Genomic DNA, 24,864 nt, shown 5'->3' with positions numbered 1-24,864 from the left:
GAATAATAATATTTTCTACTCTGATTTTTAATGTGTAAAATATTGTAAAATTCATATAATAGTGGCAAGAATATTCTATATATTACATCTATGTAATATGTTCTAAAATGCACCATCAATTTTATTTTATATTTTTTTTATTATTTTTGTACTGGTCTTTGCATAGGTCCTGAGATTGAAAACTCAGGACCTGGGCTTAAGGCTCACGCTCTACCACTTGAAACAGAGCTCTATTTCCAGATTTCTGGTTAATTGGAGAAATGAGTCTCAAGGGCTACCCTCCACAGGTTGGCTTTGAACCATGATCTTCAGGTCTCAGCTTCCTGAATAACTAAGATTACAGGCATGAGCAACCAGCATCTGCTGTGTATGCCATAGCTAAAAATAAGAGAATAAATTAAAAGGCAGATAAAATAATATCTTTGTTTTTCATTTTGCTTAAATGACCCCCCTCAAATACAGCTTAATTAGGAAGTTTCCTAATTGATTTTGAATTATGCTGATTTGATTGTTTTTGTGGACATTATGAGTGGAATCTGTCCATTCAAGTGAGTTACTTTATGCAAAATATGTTTAAAGTACCATTCTACCAATACACCCCACCAAGCAGAGAAGGAGAGTTGCACCTGCACCAGAAAGTTGGCCGCTCCATATATACAACCCACGATTGGTTTCAATTTTTTTATTGTGAAAACACCGTACAAAGGGGTTACAATTACATGGGCAAGGTAATGAGTACATTTCTTGTCAAGCATTGCTTCCTCCTCCTTTGTTCCCCCTTCCTATCCCTCCCCATCTTCCATGCCCCCACCCCCGCACCAAAGTTGTAAAGTTCATTTTTGGACATAACGTCTTGTACTTCTCATTGTTGCAATGGGTCCACCTGCATCCCTATTTAAACAATTGTTTTTTTCCCTTCCCCTCCACAAAGTATACCAACATCAAATACAGTGAAAACAGAGGTTATACCGTGGGGGAGGGACATACAAAGAAACAATCGCAAGAAAGAAAAACCATTTGAGTCCTTATCTTGGGGTTTATTTAGTCTAACATCACCTTATCTGACCGTTTCTGCTTGACTCAGACATACAATTTTTGAGGTGAGTGTAAGGTGGCACGGATGCATTTAACTGGTGACTCATGATACTGAACCTTCTTTCCTGTGATTGTTGTCCATTTTTACATATTTCTTGAAATAATTTCTATAAGTATTTTGCATTATTTGTAAGAATTTAACTAATTTTATGGTGGAGTTGTAAAAGTTCTTTTAACAGTGAATAGATGACTTTTAAAAAGTTTTTCTTCTTAAAAAATATGTAATTGCCAGGATCTGTTGTTTCACACATGTAATCCTAATTACTAGGAGGCTGAGATCTGAGGATAGCAGTTTGAAGCTAGCCAGTGTAGAAATGCCCATGAGATTCTCAGCTCTATTTACCAGGAAAAAATCCAGAAGTAGAGCTGTGGCTCAAGTGAAAGAGCACAAGATTTAGGCAAATAAAACTCAGAGGCAGCATCCACACCCCAAGTTTGAAACCCCAGGAGAAACACATAGTCTTTCTCTCTCTCTCTCTTTCTCCTCTCTCTCTCTCTCTCTCTCTCTCTCTCTCTCTCACACACACACACACACACATACACACACAGATGTGTAATGTTTATTCTTTTTCATTTAAAAATATTTTTCTTAAATATCAATTTTAAATATGTTTTTATTGTGAAACTACTGTGCAGAGTTGTTACAGTTACATGAGCCAAGTAATGAGTACATTTCTTATCAAGCATTGTTTCTTCTTCCTTTGTTTTTCCCCTACCCTTCCTTCCCTCCCACCTCTACAACTACACTCCCCCCTCCCTGCCTAAATTGTAAAGATATTTTTTAACATAATATCTTGTACACCTCATTTCAAAATTATTTTATTATCAATTTTTTTAGGTCGTGGAGCTTGAATTCAGAGCATGGGCACTGTCCCTGTGCTCTTCAGCTCAAGGCAAGCACTCTACCTCTTGAGCCACAGCACCACTCCCGGTTTTCTAGTGGTTAATTGGAAATAAGAGTCTCACAGACTTTCCTGTCTGGGCTGGCTTTGAGCCATGATCCTCAGATTTCAGTCTCCTGAGTAGCTAGGATTATAGGCATGAGCCACCGGCGCCCCGTTTGTTTTTGATATCATGTAATATATTTTATTGACTAATTTGTGTGCTAAGCTAACTTTGGCAACTTGAAATATATTCCTTTAGGCTATAGTGGAGAATACATTATATTCTTTGTTCAGTAACATTTGCCAGTCAAGAAATTGTTGGTAAACATTAATATGGAATATCACTGTACAGTTGACATTTTTGTAATTCTAAATCTGAATGCAGTAGCAGCATAATAGAGGTCCATGAAGTAACTCGACAAATTCTCTTTTGTTTTTATCAGAAATTGGTATTTATTAAAACATTTAATTCTAACTATATAAATGCTTATTAGATTGTATTACTGATAGTTAGGGGATTCATTTTAAGAGGCATTTTGTTTTGTTTTTAAATTGATACTTGAGAAAAGAGTATAGAAGCTCTTCATAAAAAGAAGTTGTTTTCACAAACAAACATCACCACTGATATATCAGTCACACTTCTTATATATAAATGTGTCAATGCCTATTTGACTTCACATAAGCACACACACACACATACTTTGTACAAATACAACTAAGAATCTAAACAAATAACTTTATCTCTTCTCACTGTAAAATTATCCCCATTAGCCAAAAATGGACAAAATGCACATATTTCATTCATAGTTGATCAAGGATTATGGTGCTACACATACAGTGGAATACAACTCAGCCTTTGAAATGAAGGATAGATATTTCACCCTAGCATTAGTGAATGACGAGAATGTTATAGTTCATGAAATAAGGCAGAAATAAGAGGATACATGTGCATAATACAATTTACCTGAAGCTGAGGAAATACTCAGATACAGCTCTTTCTGGAATGAGCATCATGCATGTGTGTGTGTGTGTGTGTGTGTGTGTGTGTGTCTGTGCGCGCGCGCGAGTGTGTTTTACAATTGCCTACCAGGTGTTGTGTGCTCTGTAATTTGCTTTTAGTGTTTTTCTGCTTTGATTGCAGTTTGAATAATTTCTATCAATTTATCTTCAATTTCTCCTGATGCTTAAGAAAATAAAAATATTGTGGCATGTAGTGTATGATTGGAAAAGGAAGGGAAAATATTACAACAGCTGAAATGAGAAGAATTTATTTATTATAGTAGAGCAGAAACATTTATCTTGTCCCTTAAGGAGGCAATAGTGTAATCATTTGACAAAAGTCAGGTGAGATATATTACCTTTCTCATAAAATACCCCTTTCCTAATGTGTCTCCCTCAAGCTTTTAAAAGTATTTTTAATTCAACTTCCTGTCCTATTTACTGGACTATGTTAATCAACTTTCCCCTACTATAACAAAATACCTGAGATCTAAACTTAAAAATAAAGATGTTGCTTCTGACTCATGGCTTCCAAAGTTTTAGAGTGTGGCCACGTGGTTCCAGTGTATTCAGCCTGTGATGCCACCATGCATTCTCTCAGGATTTTGTAGTGCAGGAGCTGCAAACTATAAGCAAATTGAATAAGTAATGAAAGAAATTTCTAAAACATTTCTTTTTACTCTCTGCATGCAGATTACATAACTAACCTGATGTGAATAAATTCTGAGGCAGTATTATGTTATCCTCAAGCAAAATTTATCTTTAGAGAAATTATAGATATCTACCAGATAGTGGTTTTCCACATGTAAAGGTAAAGTACTTTATACCACTCATTCCCCAAAATGCGGTGACTTACAACATGGAAGTGGACATTAAACACCTTCAGACATTTCTTGAAACCAAGTGGATCATCTAATCCTAATTACCTGAATGTTTTAAAACTGAGGATCCTGTATCCTGTCACTGGAGGCTTATGGCTGTAAATCTAGCTACACAGGAGGCTGAGATATGAGAATGTAAGTTTGAATATAGCCCCAGGGAGAGAATCCATGAGACACTTATCTACAATGAACATCCCAAAAATCTGAAGTGGAGCTGTGGCCCAAGCGGTACAGTGCAATAAATAAATAGATAAATAAATATCTCTTTATTCCTTGGATGCCATTGAAATAGAATTCATTCTTTATATGCTCGTTTTAGTTAGTTAACATTATGACAGGAGTCACCAGTTCCCAGTGTGGCATTATTTTTATCTGAAGAGATCAATTCATTGCTTTGGCCCTGGAAGACATACAGCTCTGCCTGCATTCATTGGTCATGGCTGTTATGGATCATTACCTGTGTGACTTGCTTCTTATAGGCCAACATCTTTGCCATCACTAATATATCTACTTGTATTTAAATGACTGTTTCCAGCTATGTGGAAATGTCAATTCTGAAACTTGGGGATAAATGCACCAGGGTTTCTATGTAACAACCTTATTATTTTGCTCAGCTGTATCTGGTAACTTTGATAGCATCTTTCAGTTAAATATTTAAGGATGCCCTCATTTGGCTACTTGAATACTTACTGGAAATAGCCTTAATTGAATGTTGCATGAACCAACTGAGTAGATTGTCTTAACATTTGTGGTGTAGATTATGCAGAAGGGCTGATGAAGATGCACACCTGTGGAAATACTAGAATTCATGACTATGTAGGCGTAGTGAACATACCTGGGAGATAGTTCTCCAAAGGTGTGACATGTTTCTTCATGCATAGTGAGAGACTGTTGATCATTCCTTTATTCCAGAGTATTATATGAATGACACTATAGAGAAGAACATCTTAGAAGACAAAATAACTCCCTAAAAATCAAGACAAAGGATTGGTACAATGGATACTGTCTTCTTTGAGAAGGAAAGCATTAATTATATTTTTTTAGAAGGAAAGCAGTTTTCCTAAATTTAGGTTCACTGTTTTGTAACATAATATGTGCATGAAATATATGTATAAAATGTAAGGGTAAGAAATACTATGGGAAAATTCAATCTATCAGCCAAATGCATGCATTTATCTTAATTGATCTACTTAGTATGAATGTATAATTAAAATATATGTTGAAATAATTAGTGAGATCGGACTATCAACAGTATATTAAATAATAAGGATTTATTATGAGTTGTGTTCAATAGAGTTTCTAAATTAATTTTGTATTTAAAAATAAAGTTGTTTACAATTGTTAGAAGTATAAATCTGTTAGAAATACAAGCTACAAAATAACTGTCCTTTTGAGAATGGCTTTTATCTACTATGGATAACACTACTATTAGAACTTTTAGTAGAAATACATACACATACACAGAGCCAGTATGCAGGATATTATATTGTTGAGTAGAAACTGGATGAATATATCTAAATATTGAAACTAGTTTATGGGTACAAAGGAATACATTATGTTAATCTCTACCTCAACAGAACATGATGAAACAGAATAAGCAATATAGAGTTGGTGGACTTATTCTATATATACACTATATGGATGTTGTAATGAACCCCTTTGCCAAATTGTTTTATGCTAATAATCCTTTAAAATTTAGAATATATATATATATTTAGAATATATGTATATATATAGTCGTGGGGCTTGAACTCTGGGCTTGGGTGCTGTCCTTGTGCTCTTCAATTCAAGGCGAGGGCTCTACCGCTTGATCCACAGCACCACTTCCGGTTTTCTAGCGGTTTATTGGAGATAAGAGTCTCACGAACTTTCCTGCCTGGGCTGGCTTTGAACTGCGATCCTCAGATCTCAGCCTCCTGAGTAGCTAGGATTACAGGCGTGAGCCACTGGTGACTGCTTCAATCAATGATTTCTTGTAATAGATGTTTTAAATATTCCTGTATCTGCTTGAAATGTGTTCGGCTTATCATTTGCTTTATTCAAATTATGTTCTTTATTTAAGATTTTCATTTTGTTTATTCTATTCCCTCAATATATTTCAAACCCAGCAGAATGGAGCCAACAGCTGGCCTGGCGAAGTTTTTTGGCCTAGATATTAGCCCAAGCCTAAGACAGATTACTAAAAGATGACCTACTTTGAATTTGTATATTGGATTACTTCATATTTTTAAATATGTTAAATGTTATATAAGTGAATTAAATAAATGTTAAATAAATATTAAATGAAATATATATGGTAAGTATGCTAAATAAATATATACAAGGATTTCTCTGGCATAATTAGGTTTTAAAGGATTGCTTAATGATGCAGTTATAGAATATATCTAATATTCCTATTAACATGCATATATGCTTCATTTCAAGATATATATCTAATATTGATCACAGAAATAGCTTACCTCCTTAAATACCAGTTGACCCGATCTATGTTTCTATTAGTGTCTTCTTTTTCTAACCATGAAATAGCATTATCAGTCTTTGAGAAAATTTTATTCTAGTTCAAGACCTCTCAATCTCTTTGATTTCTATTTGGTGTATTAAACTGGTATAAAAATTCATTTTATTTACATCAAGTTAAAATCATTGCAATTCTCTTCCATGTCAGTAAGATAATTTATCCTGCTTACAAGATCTGAGGAAGAAATACCCTATATTATTCACTGTTTTATACATTCATGTTTTTAGCACATACCTTGAAGATTGACAACATCCCATTACTTTAAATCAATAAATAATTTTAAATGAATTGCTTGACCAAACTTGATGTTTTCCTGACTATTGTTAGCCACTGGTAAATTTGTTCTCCTCTGAATTTATGCCAGAGAGTAGAATTAACAGAAAGAAAATCATATTATGCACTTCTCTCTCCACCAATAAGTTAAAAGTAGTTCTTCCAGGAAACTGCATTTCCCAGTCACTGTTGAATGCCTCAAAGCATGACTCAAATATATTTCACATAGTATTGACGTTTTACATTTCTTAAAGAGAAGTGTATGTTTAAAGATACATCTCATCTATTTGTTCATTTCAAATATTGTCCCATGAACTCCTCCACTGCTATTGGCTTTCTGTAATTATGAGAACAAAAAATCATGGAATACAGGATCTCATTTTCCCACCTAAATTGATGCAATTTCACAATTCAAGGGACTGAAGTACCGCTGTCATGTTTTCTCAATAAGGACAATAAACTCTAAACCGGTTTGTAGTAGTTAAGAGTTACCAGACAGAATTGAAAACAAAACAGAATGACAGTAACAATTCTATCTCTCTTTTCAGAAAAAAGCATGCCTATGTAAATTAAATAGAAAACATGACAAAAATTTTGGGCAAATTTTGCATATTCTGTTTCCATGGTTATAATAACTCACAAATAGCTATTTTTCTACTGTAAAATTCAATACCATATTTTAAAAGGCAAAAAGTCTCTAATCATGTTTTCTACTCATAACTCAGACCTCTTTCACAAGCATGACAGTCTGTTGAAAATTAGAGAATACACTTGCATAACACCCACCAATTAGAAGAGTGAGAGAAAAGGTGGATAGGGGAGGAAAGTGTGAGAATGTTGAAAGGGGAGACATTAAAATACATTGCATTGATAAACTGCTTTGTAAATGGCAATTCCTTTGTACAAGTACTTAGACATAATCGAAAAGCATCAAATGTAAATAAAATACCCAATATTCAACTCAACAGAAAAAGAATAGAGAATAGAAGTAGATTTCAGTGGTTCACACTTATAATCCTAGCTACATAGGAGGTTGCTATCTGGGAGACTAAAACTATTATGTCTTCCTGCTGAAGAGTGGTTTTTAATAATATGAATTACTTTTTATCTCTTCTGAACAATTTGGATTTGCAATATATTGTATCAAATATGAGGATCACTATTCCAGCCTATTCACAAAGTCGGCTTGCTTAAAAGATTATTTTTTACAACTTCTCTCCCATTTAAACAATGTTACATTTTGTCTTTTGGTCTCAGTTATCATTATATATCTTTGATTAGAAAACTGGATTCAGATGGAGGCATAGAATTCCACCACATTTTCTTGATCCATTCATCTACTGAGGGACATCTGGGTTGGTTTCATATCTTAGCTATGGCAAATAATATGCAATAAACATAGTTGTGCTGGTAAACTTAGTATGGCCTTGTTTATGATCGTTTGGGTAAATGCCCAAAAGTGGGATTGCTGGGTCATAGGGGAGCTCTTTTGAGGAAATTCCATCCTGCTTTCCAAAGTAGTTGAACCAGTTTACACTCCCACCAACAATGCAGTAGGGTTCCCTTCTGCCCACATCCCCTCCAGCATCTGTTGTTACTAGATTTCTTAATTATAGCTATTCTAACTGGGGTAAGGTGGAATCTCAATGTTGTTTTGATTTGCATTTCTTTTATGGCTAGAGAAGTTGAACATTTTTTCATGTGTCTATTGGCTATTCTTATTTCTTCTTCAGAGAAGTTTCTCTTTAAATCTTTAGCCTACTTACTTATCAGGCAGTTGTTTCTTTTGTTAGAAAATGGAAAGACTTGGAAAAAATTTTATTATGTGAAGAAAGCCAGGCCCAAAGAAACATAGGTCCCATGGTTTCCCTTATTTGCAATAACTAGCATATATCTAGAACAAGCAGAAAGGATCAAAAGCTATGTACATATGCCCATATAAGATGATATTAAGTGAAATGAACCCCAAGATAGGGACATATTTTTTTTCTTGCTTGCTATTGTTTTTAATGTATTTATAATATACTATGTGATTTTTTTGTTTCTTTTTATGTTCCTCCCCCACTGTATAATTCCTATTTTCACTGTATTTGAATCCGGTGCCCTGCATCTAGTATATATACTTCTCTAATTTGGGGAGGAGAAGGGAAAAACAAAATGATTAAATAGGAATATAGGTTGACCCATTGTAACTTTACAACTTCGGGGGCAGAGGGTGGGGAAGGGCCAGGGAGTAGTTGTGGAGGTGTGATGGAAGGGATGGTAGAGAAAAATCAAAGGAGGAGGCAACAATGCTCAATAGGAAATATACTCATTACCTTGCTCGTGTAACTGTAACCTCTCTGTACAGTATTTTTACAATAAAATATGTACCAAAAGAAAAGAAAATGGCACTCATTCCTTTTGAGGATTAAAGAGGATTAGAGTTGAGGAGTTTGCAGTAATATTGTTAGAATCAACCTACTATTGTTTGAAAAAGGAGGAGAATGGAAGGGAGAAAAAATATAAATTTGTCCAAAATACACTGTGTGCTTGTGTGTAAGTATAAGAAGCTATTAGTTATGTTGGCTCTAAAACATCAGTGAATAGAGACATCTAAAGTCCTATGGTCTTGGTCACTATTCATAATAGTCTAGACACAGGAAACAAGGTAGGTATCTGTTAAGTGATCCATGTATTGAGTATTAAGCATGGAATCCAACTGAATTTTGAAAAGAGAAACATTTTGATATGTCTTGTAACATGGGTGATACTGTACATCAAGGAAATTGAGTGTGGAATGGTAGAAGGACAGACTGTGGGACAATTATAAACAAGCAGGGGAGTGATTAACAAATACATATCAAGGTACCCTTAGAAAGGAGTCAGTGATCTAGCTAATTATTAGGTGATGAGGCAAATGTAGGTAACAATAATGTGTGGAAACTTTACAAAAACTATTTATTTCATAATATTTTACTAAAAAGAATTCATAAAGGTAAGGAAATCTAAAGTAATTCAAATACAACACTATATATATATATATATATATATATATATATAAATCACAATTTATTGAACATATTACAAAATGTTTAAATTCTCTATTAACAAAATATAAATTTTTGGCTAGAAAGATTGCTCAGTGGTAGAGTGCTTCCCTTGCATGCATGAGGCCCTGGGTTCGATTCCCTAGCACCACATAAGCAGAAAAAGAGGGAAGTGGCGCTGTGGCTCAAAATGGTAAAACATTATCCTTGAGCTGATGAGCTGGGGGACAGCACCCAGGCCCAGAGTTCAGGCCCCAAGACCGACAGAGTAAAAAAAATAAAAAATAAAATAAATCTTAAAATCTAGTTAATATAACTTGGAAAGAAAAACTAAAATTATAAATGCTTGGTAATCTTGGGACAAGATTATATGACTTTAAATTTGTGATTTGGAAGTTTCCCATAAACAAAACTTAAATACTATTTTTTCTTTGTGTTTCCTAAAATGCAACATTTAAGTACAAGATTTGCACATTTTAATATGTGCAAATATGTTAATAAACACATCCATGATGTACATGTATTTTATATTGTATTACTATTTAATTCTTTGGCATTTAACAATCTACTTTGGACCAATTTAATTCTGCATGTGAATATAGATGATTTTACTTGTTTTTAGTTACTGTGCAATGTTTTCAAAATACTGTAGAGGTTTTCAAAAATACATATTGAAGGATACCTTTTGTGTACTGTGGTAGAAAAGACCTAACTTTCAGTTAAACATCCAACTATTTAAAAACCTATTCCTTTTGTCTAACAGGGTGGTTTTGACTGAGACCTGTAGAATTCATAGACTAATGGAAAATAGAGTATGTTTTTAACCAGTAGACAAGCTAATACATTTGAGCATCATGTCAATGAGTGACATGATATAACAACTATCAATCTCTCCACACTAACAAGGGAATAGGGTCACGGACTTGGGGACGATGGCAAAAAGATTTCTCCTGAGTAAACATTCTGGGCTCCTGGGAAGACACTGACTTCCATCCTCTGAAAGACATCAGGCCAGTCCCGCTCTCCTCTCCTGTGTGTGAATTCACTGTCTCCTTCCTGCCGCTGGGTTTTACTGGCAGGCCTCCCAAAAAGATCTATCACTCACTATTTAAAAGTTTATTACTTCTTTCCTGTTAAATGTTTCAAAAATCTAACGCTTGCTTTTCATGGAAGCAAATGAATGGCAATCAGAACAAATGTAGTGATTTTCCTGTCAAATATGATCAAAAATCAATGCACTAAGCAATGTTCATTTAAAGTTCAAATGTTAATAGGTGTTGGATACTCACAAGGCAAAATATAGGCTTTGGAGGAAAACCAGATTGGAATCCTGGGTTGTCTTCAAGGTCATGCATCTGATCATGCACAATGTTATGCAAAGTCACTTGCATGGCCTTAACCTAAATCTAGTGGGTTTTTCTCCCCATCTGTAAAAAATTAGGCTAATAATCCAAGTTTATTTTTGAAGAGGTTTAGTCTGCTCAGAGAAAAAAGTCACAAGTGCAAATATTGTTATTATTATATTTATTAATTGCTGAGGATGGCTTTAGTGCACCTTTGCTATTAAAAACATCTGCTTGCAGCTGTGAAAACATTGAGCTTAACAAGAACAATCATTAATGGTGGTTGGTGTAGCACTCGCAAGAAAGGCAGCTGCTGCTAGAGACGTTTGTTAAGAATAGGGTTATAGAAAAAAGGAGCTGCAGGTATTATTTTAAAACTGAACAGAAATATTGATTAATATATTAAATACTATACAGTCATATACTCAAGCATTCCCATGTCTATTATATGAGAACTAGCGGACTGGAGAATTTGAGTTTTGTTACTGTGATCTGTTGCTTTCATCAGCTTTCCTTCACGTACAAATTCTGCCATCCACACAGTTTGATTTTGGCAGGCAGCTGTGCTTCTATTTGAAAATGATATCAGAAATTGAAATATAATGAAAGAAAATAAAGGAAAAACAAAACTAATACAACAAAGGAATTTCCCCGAGATAATTACTTTGTCCTCTTTGGTGCCGCTTAGCCAATATTTACTCAGTTTGGCACCAGAGAGACTGAGAGTTTCTTTTCATCTATTCTCTTAAATTTAATGTCGTCATCCAAATGTTAAGTTGTTTACTCCAACCAAATTCATTGATGATTTTGAACTGTGATTAGCAAAATCCAGCATGGCCTATGTGGGTTCTTTGGTTATCCTGGAATAGCAACTGTATTGCTGTTTATGGTTGTATGCTTGTGGCTCACACCTATGCTCTTAGCTACTCAGGAGTCTTAGATCTGATTATCTTAGTTTGATGCCAACAATGGGTAACCTAATCTTTTCTCCAATAAACTAGACAAAACTTGAAAATACTGCAGTGGGTCACTTGTTAAGGTGCCAGCCATGAGCAAAACTTGGTAAGCAAGAGTTTGAGGCCCTAAGTTCACTTCCTAGTACCAGTATTCAGGCACATCACACACAAATACACACACACACACATGTGTAGACACACAGGACCCTGAGATGAAAGGAAAAGATGAGAAGAAGAATAAAACTCCTTATATGGTCAGATGTACATAGCTTTTGACCTTTTCTGCTTGTCCTAGTCTTGTACTACTAATTGCAAATAAGGGAAACCATGGGACCTATGTTTCTTTGGGCCTGGCTTACTTCACTTAATATAATTTTTTCCAAGTCTTTCTATTTCCTAACAAATGGAGTAGTGTCATTCTTTCTGATGGAGGCATAGAATTCTATTGCATGAATATATCACATTTTCTTGATCCATTTATCTAGTGAGGGGCATCTGCGTTGGTTCCATATCTTAGCTATGGTAAATAATGATAAACACAATTGTGCTGGTCCCTTACTATATCCTTGTTTGTGATTGTTTGGGTAAATGCCCAAAAGTGAGATTGCTGGGTCATAGGGGAGTTCTATGTAGAGTCTTTTGAGAAACCTCCATTATGCTTTCCAAAGTGGTTGAACAAGATGATGCTAAGTGAAATGAACCCCAAGATAGGGACAGTGTTTTTTTTTCTTTCTTTCCTTCTTTCTTTCTTTCCTTCTTTCTTTCTTGTTATTGTTTTTAATGTATTTAAAACGTGCTATGTGATTTTTTTTTGTTTCTCTTGTATGTTCTTCCCCCACAGTATAATCCCTGTTTACACTGTATTTGATATTGGTGCCCTGAATTTTGTATATACGTTTTTCTAATTTGGGGAAGGAAAGGGAAATAGCAAAATGCTGAAATAAGGCTACAGGTTGACCCATTGAAACAATGAGACACACAAGACACTACATTGAAAATGAACTTTACAACTTGGGTGGGGAGAGTTGGGGAGGTAGGGAGGGAAAGGATAGTAGGGGAAAAACAAAGGAGGAGGTAACAATTCTCAATAGGAATGTACTAATTACCTTACTCATTGTAATTGTAACCCCTCTGTAAGTTTTTTTTTTTTTTATAATTAAAAAAAGAGTAAACCTCCTGTCTATTGATAGCTACAGCATCTCAGAGTTTCCAGTCCTAGTTATCACAATCCTGGGGAGTTTAATTAAAAGTCCATTTCCTTTAGTGAAAAGAGAATTTGATTCTACATTCAGGAGGCTTTGCTTGCAACTACAAATTCTTCTATTTTTAAACCAAAGAATAGAGGAAATGGAAGAAAAGTGATAAAAGAGAATTGAAAATTGAAATGACTTTTAAAATTCTAAGTTGTCAGTCTACTTTTTGTTTGTTTGTTTGTTTGTTTTTCCAGTCATAGGGCCTGATCTCTGGTCCTAGGCTCTGTGCCTGAGCTCTTCAGCTCAAAGCTAGCACTCTACCACTTGAACCACAGCACCACTTCTGGTTTACTCGTGATTTATTGGAGATAAGGGTTTCATGAACTTTCCCGCCCAGGCTGGCTTTGAACCATGATCCTCAGATCTCAGCTTCCTGAGTAGCTAGTATAACAGATGTGAGTCACCAGCACATGTCTTTTCTACGTATTTTTACATCCAATTATTTCATCTGCTGACTTAATCTCTTATTTTTCTTCCGCTCACTATTTTCCTGTTGTTTTTTATTTTCTTCCTCTGCTCTCTTCTCTGAGTTCCCTCCCCCACTTTATGGATCCTAAACTAATGAGAAAAATAATTTCATCTGAGGAATATCAAAGACAGTAAGCTAAATGATCGATTTTCTTTCTTCAATTGAAGAAAGAAATATAATTTACTATGTAGAATTCTTACAACCCTTAGCTAAATTTACATGTCAGTACTCTTTTTTTAGCTTATTGTAATTTTTTGTGATTTCTTACACAGCGTGTTCATTATTGGTGTATAGAAATGCTGTATTGATATTATATACAGCTATGCTGACAAAGGTTTTTATAAGAATATGATTATATCATCTGCAAATGGGAATGATTTGACATCATCTTCCCCATGTGATCCTTTCTTTCTTTGTCCTATATTCTTGTCCTAGCTAAAATTTTCAGTAGTATATTATATGAGAGTGAAGATAGTAGATACCCTTGTCTCATTCCTGACTTCATAAGAAACTCAGATTGTTCCTGTTTATTACGAAATTAACTGTATGTTCGTCTTGGGATACATTCCCCAGTTTCTTCAGGGCTTTTTACCATAAAACAATGTTGAATTTTATCAAAGGCTTCTTTTCTGCCTCAATGGCATAATTATGCGATCTTTGTATTTGATTCTATGTATGTGGTGTATTACATTTTTTGATATGTATATGTTGAATCATCCTTGACATTCTATACCTAGAATAATGGCAAATTATGTTGCACAGTATTTGTAATGTATTGTGGAATTCAGTATGTTAGAATTTTACTGAGGAATTTTACAACTATATTCATCAAGCAAATTATCTGTTTTTTTTTTGTATATTTGTATGGTTTGGGTATGATATTAACTTCATAGAATAAGTTTGATTGTATTTCTCTTTCAAATTCTTAGAAATTTTGGGGAGTATTGGTGTTAGTTTGTTAAGTATCTAATAGAATTCAATGGTGAATCCATTGATTCACAGTTTTCTTTGTTAAGAGATTACTACTAGTGAAATTTCTTTGCTTCTTATAAATCTGTTTTTGGTGGTTTCTAACCCATTGGTCCAATTTAAATGTGTCAAAATATCTAGAAATGAGGTCATTTCTTCCATATTGCTCTTCAAATAGTAAATGAATAAATGTGCCCTGAAGAATTGTAATAATCTTGAGAATGAATTATTAACACACACAAAACTTCTTTCTAAAATATTTTAATGTTTTCTATTAAAGGTTACATAAAGTATGTTAAATACATTTTGCAATATAGCATGTTGAATGTAACACAAAGTATATTCTTAATTGTCATGGTAAAAAAGCAGATATCATAATTACTTAAAGCAATCTATGTTGGTAAAAAATAGTTGATTGTAGCCGGGTGCTCGTGGTTCACACATGTAATCCTAGCTACTTGGGAGGCTGAGATCTAAGGATTGCAGTTCAAAGCCAGCTCAGGCAGCAAAGTCTGTGAGACTCTAATCTCCAGTAAACCACCAGAAAAAAATGGAAGTAGGGCTGTGGCTCAAGTGGCAGAGCACTAGCCTTGAGCTGAAGAGCTGAGGGACAGCGTCCAGACCCAAAGTTCAAGCCCCACAACCGACAGAAAAAAGAAAAAGAAAAAAATAGTTGATTGTGGGTTCATGCCATAAAGTAAGTGATGTGAAGAAATAGCTAACAGTGAAGCTGCATGAGGCAACATCTTCCTTGCTAGAAACATTCTCCATCTTAATCATTGGAGTGCTGCGTACATTGAAACATGGAATCAAACATGCCAGTATTTCATTTGCTGCAAAATGTATCTTAATAAATTTGAAATTAAAAGACAGGATATAAACCAGAATGTCCATGATGCTGGAGATTGCCAGGGAAAGAAAACTCTTTGATGATTACTTTATTCACATGTATCAGGATTATGTTTACTTTTTCATATTTAACAATTACTTTCAAGGTAAGAATACATTTATCAAAAAATAGAGATTTTACTCTTTCATTAAAGTGTAAACATAAGGGGCCCACATTTTTTAAAAATTCACATTTTAATCATTTGTATATAAAATGTAGAAGTAGCTGTCATTTGAGCATTTGCTTCTTAAATAGCAATTATTTATGAATTAATATTTGAACTGAAAGTGTATGGTGTAGGTAAGAGAAGTATGCAGGTGTGTGTGTACCAAAACTGTTAGCATATTATTATACTTCAAGAGTTTCTTTATAATAAGAAATTTGAAGTCACAAAGCATTTTATTAATTGATGAACTAATTGTAAGTTATCATAATCACAGTGAGTCCATCTTGATATACATCTGAGACATCTGAACCCAGGTACTTTTTACTGTATCACAATCGTAGGAAAGTTTCAGAGAAAAATATGTGCCTGCAAAACTGGGGGGTGAGAGAGAGATGGAATTAAAATGCTATATTATTTATGAATATGTGAAGTGAATATTTCACTACTATTTAAAAATACGTGATGTCATAATTGTGGTCCCAATCTTGAAGCAGTGGTATTTATATGGTAACATTTTATTAAAAATTATTCTATGGCACATTATCAAACAGTATTTTTAACTTTAGCAACTTAATTATAAAACAAAACAGGGGCAGTTTTGCCAATCTCACTACTTAAAATGGCAAGCTCTCAGGTCTACTTTAAGCTTCACATCACACATGTTCTTGCCACCTACATAACCTTTGTCCAATGACCGTAAGTGGCACATGCTACAGATGGTCAGAACTCATGCCACACACATTTATGTCTACATGATGTGTCAGTTTATTCTTGTTAGCTTGCCAGAACCCATATTTTGCAGAGTAGTTGTTGATGGGTGGAAATACACAGATGTTTTATTTTTGAAAGAACGTATAGTACAATAACTCTGAATAAATACTTGCAACTTTAGGAATAAGACTGCAAATAAAAGAGAGTTCCCAAATTAACTTTTGCATAGTACAAGCTTATCAAAATAGCTAAAAGAATGGTGGAATTACTTTTGCTCAATCTCAATGATTCACTTATTGACATTCTTTTTCTATTGTGCAGAAGAGACTTATGAAGAAATTCATTTTATTTATTTCTATATTGAGTCTTTACATCCAGATTTCTATGCCAAGTGGCCAAATTCAAACACAACACTTCCTGTTGCAGATTTTTGAGAGAATATTTTAATCATATATTTTGTTTCTGCAAACCTCATCCCAATTAGACAGGCATTTAATGCCAAATTGAACCCATTATTTTGTTTGCTGATATAAATAATGTAAAATTGAAGCTAGGATTAACAGCTAGGTTCAATGTCATCCACATTGGAAAAGTGATGTAATTTGAAATAAAATAAACATTTTACACATCTGTATAGCTTAGTGATAGGCAGCTTCTTTTATTTTGTTCCAAATATTTTTTTTATAAACACTTCTTGTTCAATGGACAACAGCAGTAGATGTCAACAAAGAATTACTCCAGATCTGTTATGCTACTGTAGCCAAGTGCTACAATGGGGAAACAAAATGTATAGAAAAAGGTGGGAAAACAAAGACATAATATTCAGGCCTTTCCAGTGATAAAATGAGTGAATTTACAGTGTTTTGTTGTTGTTGTTGTTGTTTATTTTGTTTTGCTACTAGAGGTGGAACTCTGGGTCTCATACATGTTATAGAAGCCCCGTGTTACTAACCTGCATACCCATTTCAGGGTTCAGTCTTAGTCAGACATTAATGTTTCATGCCTCTAATTCTAGCTACTGAGGAGGCTAAGATTCAAAGAATTTCAGATTGAGGTCAGTCCAGGTATAAAAAAGTTTTGAGAATCTATCTCCAAAATAGTCGGAAAACACTTATCCCATTGTTAGAGTACTTCTGCATAGTTCTATATTCCTATATAAGATAGCTCTAGATAATTTTGATCAGTTTTATCATTTTGATATTTCAGAAGAGTAGTGTGATAAGGTAGTCAACTTTAGAATACTGTAATCAGTTTCAGAAAGTGTGAAAATGAAGATTGATTTTGTAACAATTAGCAGGTGACTTTTTATTTCCTTTGAGAGGATATGAGATAAGACTGATAAATCAAGGGTCTAAAGAAGATAATTTATCAGTTAATACAAATAAATAACATTTTGGGAAAAAATATACCCTCCTTCCTTATTCAAATGAGTATTTCTAAGCCTGAATACACCTTAAGTATTACCATTGTTTACTTATGCACTTAAACAAAACTATCACAGAATGAGTCATTACATTATTAAGTACCAGAGAACCATTTCTCATGGTTTCAGAGGCTGGGGTGTCCAAGGGAAGATGTTGATAAGTTTAATGTGGGGCAAGATTTTGGTCTCTACTTCAAGAGGATGTGTGGCTGCTATATCATATGCAAGGGGTTAAGTCTATTTTCTCACTGAACTTGCCCCTTTGATTTCTTTCCTCTGTCACTAGTCATTCATAAGACCTGATTCCTCAAGGTTACCACCTCTTACTATCATTGATTAAAGAGTGTATTTATACACAAATTCTGGATAGAATGCAGACATACAGAAAGAACCTCACCTGTACTATAGAACTATTGTTTGAGAAGATTCAGTCCTAATTATCTTGGCCCAAGTCACCCAATTAACTATTCCTGATTGTGAACAAGTAAATTTGACGGCAGAATTGCAATTTAGGATAATCTATTCAGCTTCTTTAAGAATATCTATTTTTAACTTCCTTATGAAATGAAGTTGTAAATCTATAAGAAATTTCTCACAAATAGCAACATATATAATTTTAGAGCATTTCAAACAGTATTAAAGTTCACATCAATACAAGCAAGTATTAACACATACCATTAAACTCGCAGAAAAAAAGTTAGAATCTAGTATAAGTGAAGAAAAAATATCTTCCATCTAAACAAATAAAAACTGAATTTTATATGAAAGTGAATATCTATTGAACCAAAATCTAATGTGTATACAGCATTTCCTATACAGCAAATGAATTATGTTGATGAAAAGTTTATCCATAAACACATTCTATTTATTTCTTTGTATTTTCAGATCTCAGTTACATTTTAAAATATCAATGACCCTAGATAAAATGAATTTTAACATAGCCTGATTTTCTCCTTACTACAGATTTAACGTGATTCAATGGGAAGTTCTGATACAAGTGAAAAAGAGGTTTTTTTTAGGTAAATCATATGCTTCCTTTTTAAAATCAGTAACCAAATCATTGTCCTAGCCAATATTACACATATCTTAAAAGACAATTTTCTTTAGCTTCTTCAAAGATATATTAGCTTCTTATTATCATCCATAATTTATGCTAGAAGTTATACTCAAAATTAGCCTATGATTTGTATTTAATTTATTTGTAAGATGTGTATTATGTTACTGAAATTAAATTTTGCACTTTGAAAAAAATTATGATGAACATAAAATTGAACAATGCATTTCCATAAGACAGATACAAGTTTGAAGAATAAACTCAATGTAAACACAATTAAATTACTGCCTTAATCTGCTTTGTTCTATTGTAGCAGTGCTTGAGATGTACTCATATCAAATGAATCTATGAGCTCATGCTTCTGGAAGCCAGTAAGTCCAATCCCCAGAGGCTCACATCTGGTAAGGGCCACACAGCACAGACGGAGAAGACAGACAGACTCATGGACTGTTCAGAAGAAAGTCCCCTGACTCCCTTGTGTAACTACTCAATGATAATAAAAATATAATTTTGAAAAAGAGGACAATCTCCTTTGTTAGAAGAAATGCACTGATGCAGTCATTAATCCATTCACAGACTGAAACCTGTGAAATTGTTGCATTGAAGATTAACTTTCCAACATATAAACCATAGCAATGAATAAATTTACTTATCTAGAATGACAATACCCTGATAAAACAAAAGCACATAATTGAGTTATACATTGAGGAAATAATACCAAATATTTCAGTTATGGATATGACAATTTATAGAGACATGGTACAACCTTCTCAGTTAAGTATTACTTGCTTTCAATGTTTAATTATGTTTTGCTCTGCGCCTAAATGTGAGTAAATTAAGTAAACAACACTGAATTCTCCACCAGAAAAAAACAGCCTGTGAGCAATTACTCTCAGAAGTATGCAGATTTCTCTAAACTTAGTACTGAAAAAATAAAACAAAATCCTGGCACAATCTAGGTAATGAGAGTATTTAGATGGAGGAATGATTCACTTTACTAAATGGGCTAGCAGATTCAGAAAAGATACCTTAAAAAAAAAAAAAAAAGAAAAGCATTGCTGTTATGGAGCACTGCCATTAAACTTGAAAAAATTATTTCTAAAAGCATTGAGTTAATATAATTATAGCCAGCAACTCTATGTATAAAAATGTGTTTTGTTTCCTTCCATGGAAATTTTCAAAAAAAGACATTCACAATTTATTGAGACAATAGTTACTGAGCACTGATTATGTATATGAAACTCTGAACAAGCTGCTTAGGTCGTCCAGGGAAAAACTGATACAAATGTGCCCTGGTTAATCTGAAACTGTAGTAGAGGAATGTAGATTCTCTCCATGTAGTAAATGATCAAGGTTAATAGAAGATGATCAGCAATGTGGAAATCAGACAAAAAATAAGAGAAATAATAAAATCTCAGGTAACATGAAGAAGAGAGTCTGTAAGTATAAGATGGTCAGGAGTTTTCTTCATTGACAAGGTGCTAGGTGAACAGATGATATTTAGCCTTGGGTTCAGTTGAGGCAGGTTTGAGGAAGATGAAACAGAAGCACAAATGCCCCGAGGAAGAAGTAATCCACTCATGTTTTAGGATCTGCACAGAAGCTATTGCTGCAGGAACAATGTCAATAGAGATTAATAAGTGAAAAGCCATGATGTTGAGAGGCTTCTGTCTATTCTTAAGGGCTAGAAACCATTATAGAGACTGAAATCTAATTGTGGACATGGAATACCAGATTGGATGAGCTTTGAGTTAAAAAATGTGTACATTTTTTAAAGGTCTGATCTCATTCTATGCTGCAAGAATTCCCAAGCTCCTTTCCTCAGCAGCTACATTTTCAGATGCATTCTACAGCTTCTCATCCAGAATTTAGCTAGGGAATATTATGCCATTGATTTTCATTTCTTTGTTATCAATTTCCCTTATATTTATTTTTCTATTATATTGTGTGTGAAATTTTCGAAAGTACAAATACATGTGTAAAGTGATAGAAAACAATTTTTCAAGTTAACAGAAAAAACTCTTTGAAATTGCCAGGTTTAAGCCTGACCTACTCATGTACTCAGAGGTATTTTTCAGGAACCCTCTTAAAATTATAAAAAATAAAATAAAAATAAGGTCTGCCTTGGCCAGTTCACTATCTGGCTATGTTATAAATAGAAACAGAAATCCCCAGTGGGATCAAACAAATATTTTTGTGGCTGTCATAAAATGAGCACTTTGCCAGGCACCAGTGGCCCTCATCTGTAATCTCAGAAAGCTGAGATCTGAGGATCATCATTCAAAACCAACTGGGGAAGGAAAGTCTGTAAGACCCTTATCTCTAATTAACTCCCAGAAAATGAAAAGTGGTGCTGTGATTCAAAGTGGTAGAGTGCTAGCCTTTAGTAAAAATGCTCAGGGACAGCGCCCAGGTCCTGAGTTCAAGCCCCATGACCAACAAAGAAAGAGCACTTTATAAGACAGATACTATATGAGCAACAGAGTTAAGAATAAGTTCATCTAACTTGTTTGTAGCTTCTTACACTTACCACTAAGGGAAATGATACCAAGATTTATATTATAAGCTTCTCAATGTGCACCAAATATCTTTTGATTTTGTAATTGTATCATAATGTCTTATCTACCTTAACTACATACTTTCTGCATTTACAAATGAAAACAGAATATTCTTATATACAAATGTTGGGGAGAGATGTACAAGACACTTTGTCGAAAACAAACTTTACAACTTTGCCAGGTGGGGGAAGGAGGAATTAGGGAGGTGGAAAGGAAAGAGATAGTAGAGGAAAAACAAAGGACGGGATGACAATGCTGGATAGGAAATGGACTCATTACCTTGCTCATGTAACTGTAACCCCTCTGTACAGTATCTTTACAACAATATATATATAAATACACACACACACACACACACACACACACACACACATACATATATATGTTGGAAAGAAAAGCCTTCAGAAGAATTGTGTGAAAAAAGTTGAAGATAAATATGTAGGTCTGTCGTGTTCTAGATTCTTATAAAGGAGTTAGGTAAATGTTGATTCAAAAGATAACAATGAATGGCTCTGTTAACAAAGGGAAAAGTCCAATGATACCACTCCTCAGAAGCTGACAGAGCAGGAGCAAAGTTGATACCTCACTGATAATGAGCTCCAGGCCTCATCACTCAGTCTTTTTTATTACCAGAGTCTAGCTTTATGGTAGAGGCTGCAGGGTTGTATCCAACCACCACATCAAGTTTGGGACCAGGCTTGTGGGTTTGTATGTGTGTGTGTTATCATATGTGTATCTCTACCCTCTGGTATTGTATGTGTGTTATCGTATGTCTGTGTCTGCCTTCCGGTAAATGTGACAATTGCAAATATTGACCCTATAATGCTACCTAATTCTAAATCACATTCCAATTTCTTCTTTTTTCTTTTATCACATAGAAGCTTCCCTATTGGGAAAATAGATTCTTATTTTTCTATAAATGCAACCAGCTGCCTACACATGCTACAATTTTCAGATATGCAGCCTATAGGAAAATAACATGATTTATACAAAGAGAATGTATTAATTTCTGAATATAAATTAAACTTCTGGTGAGAGGGGAGATAATTGAGGAAGCTTAAGGCTTCTTTACACTCTAGGAAACAAACTCTGATTCAGCAGGTTTAATTCTCTCTTTACCATTTATTTTGGACCTGTATAGGTCTTTTTGTCTCTCTGAAGTCATAAAGAAAAGAGGATCAAGAAAGGCCTTTTATCCTAGTGAGGAAACCTCTGAGCTCTCTTACTTTACTTGTCAGGCTTCTACAAAACTACATAACTCTGCAGAAACAATAGAAAAAAAACTTGATGTGTTGGTATTTTGTTGAAATTCGAACATTTCTTACTATACATTGCAAAGTACAGTTTTAAATGGACCATCCACAAACACTAATCATGAACTTGAACTGAGCAGCTTAGAATGCTTTATTGTAGAATTTGCTTTTTCTATGAAAATTATAAAATGAATATGTTTGTATTGGTCAATGCCAAAAATATTAATCAATCAAATGGAGTAGGTTGCAATATTCCTAATTAAAATCTGTACTACACAATATAGCAAAATTTCAGCTGTAGTCTTGATTGTTTATTTTGTGATAAACACATGCCCTTCAGTTGTCTTTTAGGTAGTATGCTATCCGTTACATTAAAATAAGTTTTATTTTAAGGCTATTTAGAAATAAGTATATGGGGCAATTGGGATCAGCGAACAGCATTTAAAAGGAGGTTTAAGAACATAATGTCTTGGCTGGAATATCATAACCATCTGTGGTTTCTGGTAGGTCATTTTGTAGCAAGGGTGAAATAGAGTCCAAAGTAGTTTCAAAACGCTAATGTTAAGATTTTAAAATGTTTGGAAGTAGAAACCAGGGCCTGGATCAAGATGCTGCCAATCAATACTAGTGATCGTAGCTTCAACTTAGAGACACAGTCTTAATTTAGAATGTTGTACCATTAGCATGTGGGTAGGATAACCAACGCTGTACCTTTCTAGCAGAAATGAACAAATGTATTTCTAATGACTCTCACATGTGAATACCAATTCATTTTGTATCTTCAGTACTGTGAATTGGCAATGATATCATTTGAAAACACTGTGTATAAATTTTTACCTGAGAATTCCCCCTTTATATATATATATATATATATATATATATAATTGTAAAAATACTGTACAGAGGGGTTATAGTTACATAAGTAAGGTAACGAGTGCATTTTCTATTAAGGATTGTTACCTCCTCCTTTGTTTTTCCCCTACCATCCTTTTCCTCCCCACCACCCCAACCCCACCCCCCATACACCTCGGCAAAGTTGTATAGTTCATTTTCAACATAGTGTCTTGTACATATCTCATTGTTACAGTGGGTCTATCTATATCCTTATTCAGCATTTTGTTATTTCCCTTCCCCTCCCCAAATTAGAAAAATGTATATACAAGATGCAGGGAACCTGAAACAAATACAGTGAAAATAGGGATTATGTAGCATGGGGGAAGAACATATGAATGAAACAAGGAAATCACATCTTATATTAAAAATACATTAAAATCAACAGCAAGAAGATAAAACCACTTGTGTCCATATCTTGGGGTTCATTTTGCTTAGCATCATCTTATAGGGTCATATGTACATAGCTTTTGACCTTTTCTGCTTGTCCTACATATATTCTAGCTATTGCAAACAAGGAAAGCCATGTGACCTAAATATTTGGGGCATATATATATTATATATATTTATTTAATGGAATTTTATGCCTCCATCATAAAGTATAACACTGCCCCATTTGTTAGGAAATGGAAAGATGGGAAAATTCCCCTTTAGAAAGTAAGCAAATAACCCAGTTAGGATCTACAAAAAGTATAAAACAAAAATGCATTGTGATAGGCCCAAGCTAGCACTGAAATGTACAGATCTTTCCCACATCACTCCATATGGAGATTCCTTTTCTACACTGTAGTTATTATCACATTACTTGTTATGAAGTGGTATGTAGGGGATAGTTGGTCATTTAAACACAGCAATCATAGTCATTTTTTAAAGCCAATGTTACAACTAGAAATTATATTGAGGACCTAGATGTTTGCTTCAACTAAAAGGTTGTTAAGGTTGTTTGAAGAAAATATTATAGAAGATAATTTTCACTGGTTGAGATTTGGAAAACCACATACACGGTTTCCCAAAAGATTTCAGAAATTCAAAGAAGACATGTTGAAACTAATCACCACTGACCTAAGCTTCTCTATCATGAGGATCTTGAAAAATTGAAGAAGCAGTATTGTTTGATTAGCCCAGCCTACCCACTGTTTATTACATGGAATATTTCCAGCCATTTAAGATAACTATTATTTACAAAGGACATTTGCTACAACAATGTTTTCCCCAAGGAAGGGACATCAAAACAAGTATTTGTAGAATAT

Source organism: Dipodomys spectabilis, unplaced genomic scaffold (genome assembly GCF_019054845.1).
Source record: "Dipodomys spectabilis isolate Male_0828 unplaced genomic scaffold, ASM1905484v1 ptg000053l, whole genome shotgun sequence".
Taxonomy (NCBI): Eukaryota; Metazoa; Chordata; class Mammalia; order Rodentia; family Heteromyidae; genus Dipodomys; species Dipodomys spectabilis.
This window is presented reverse-complemented; position numbering follows the sequence as displayed.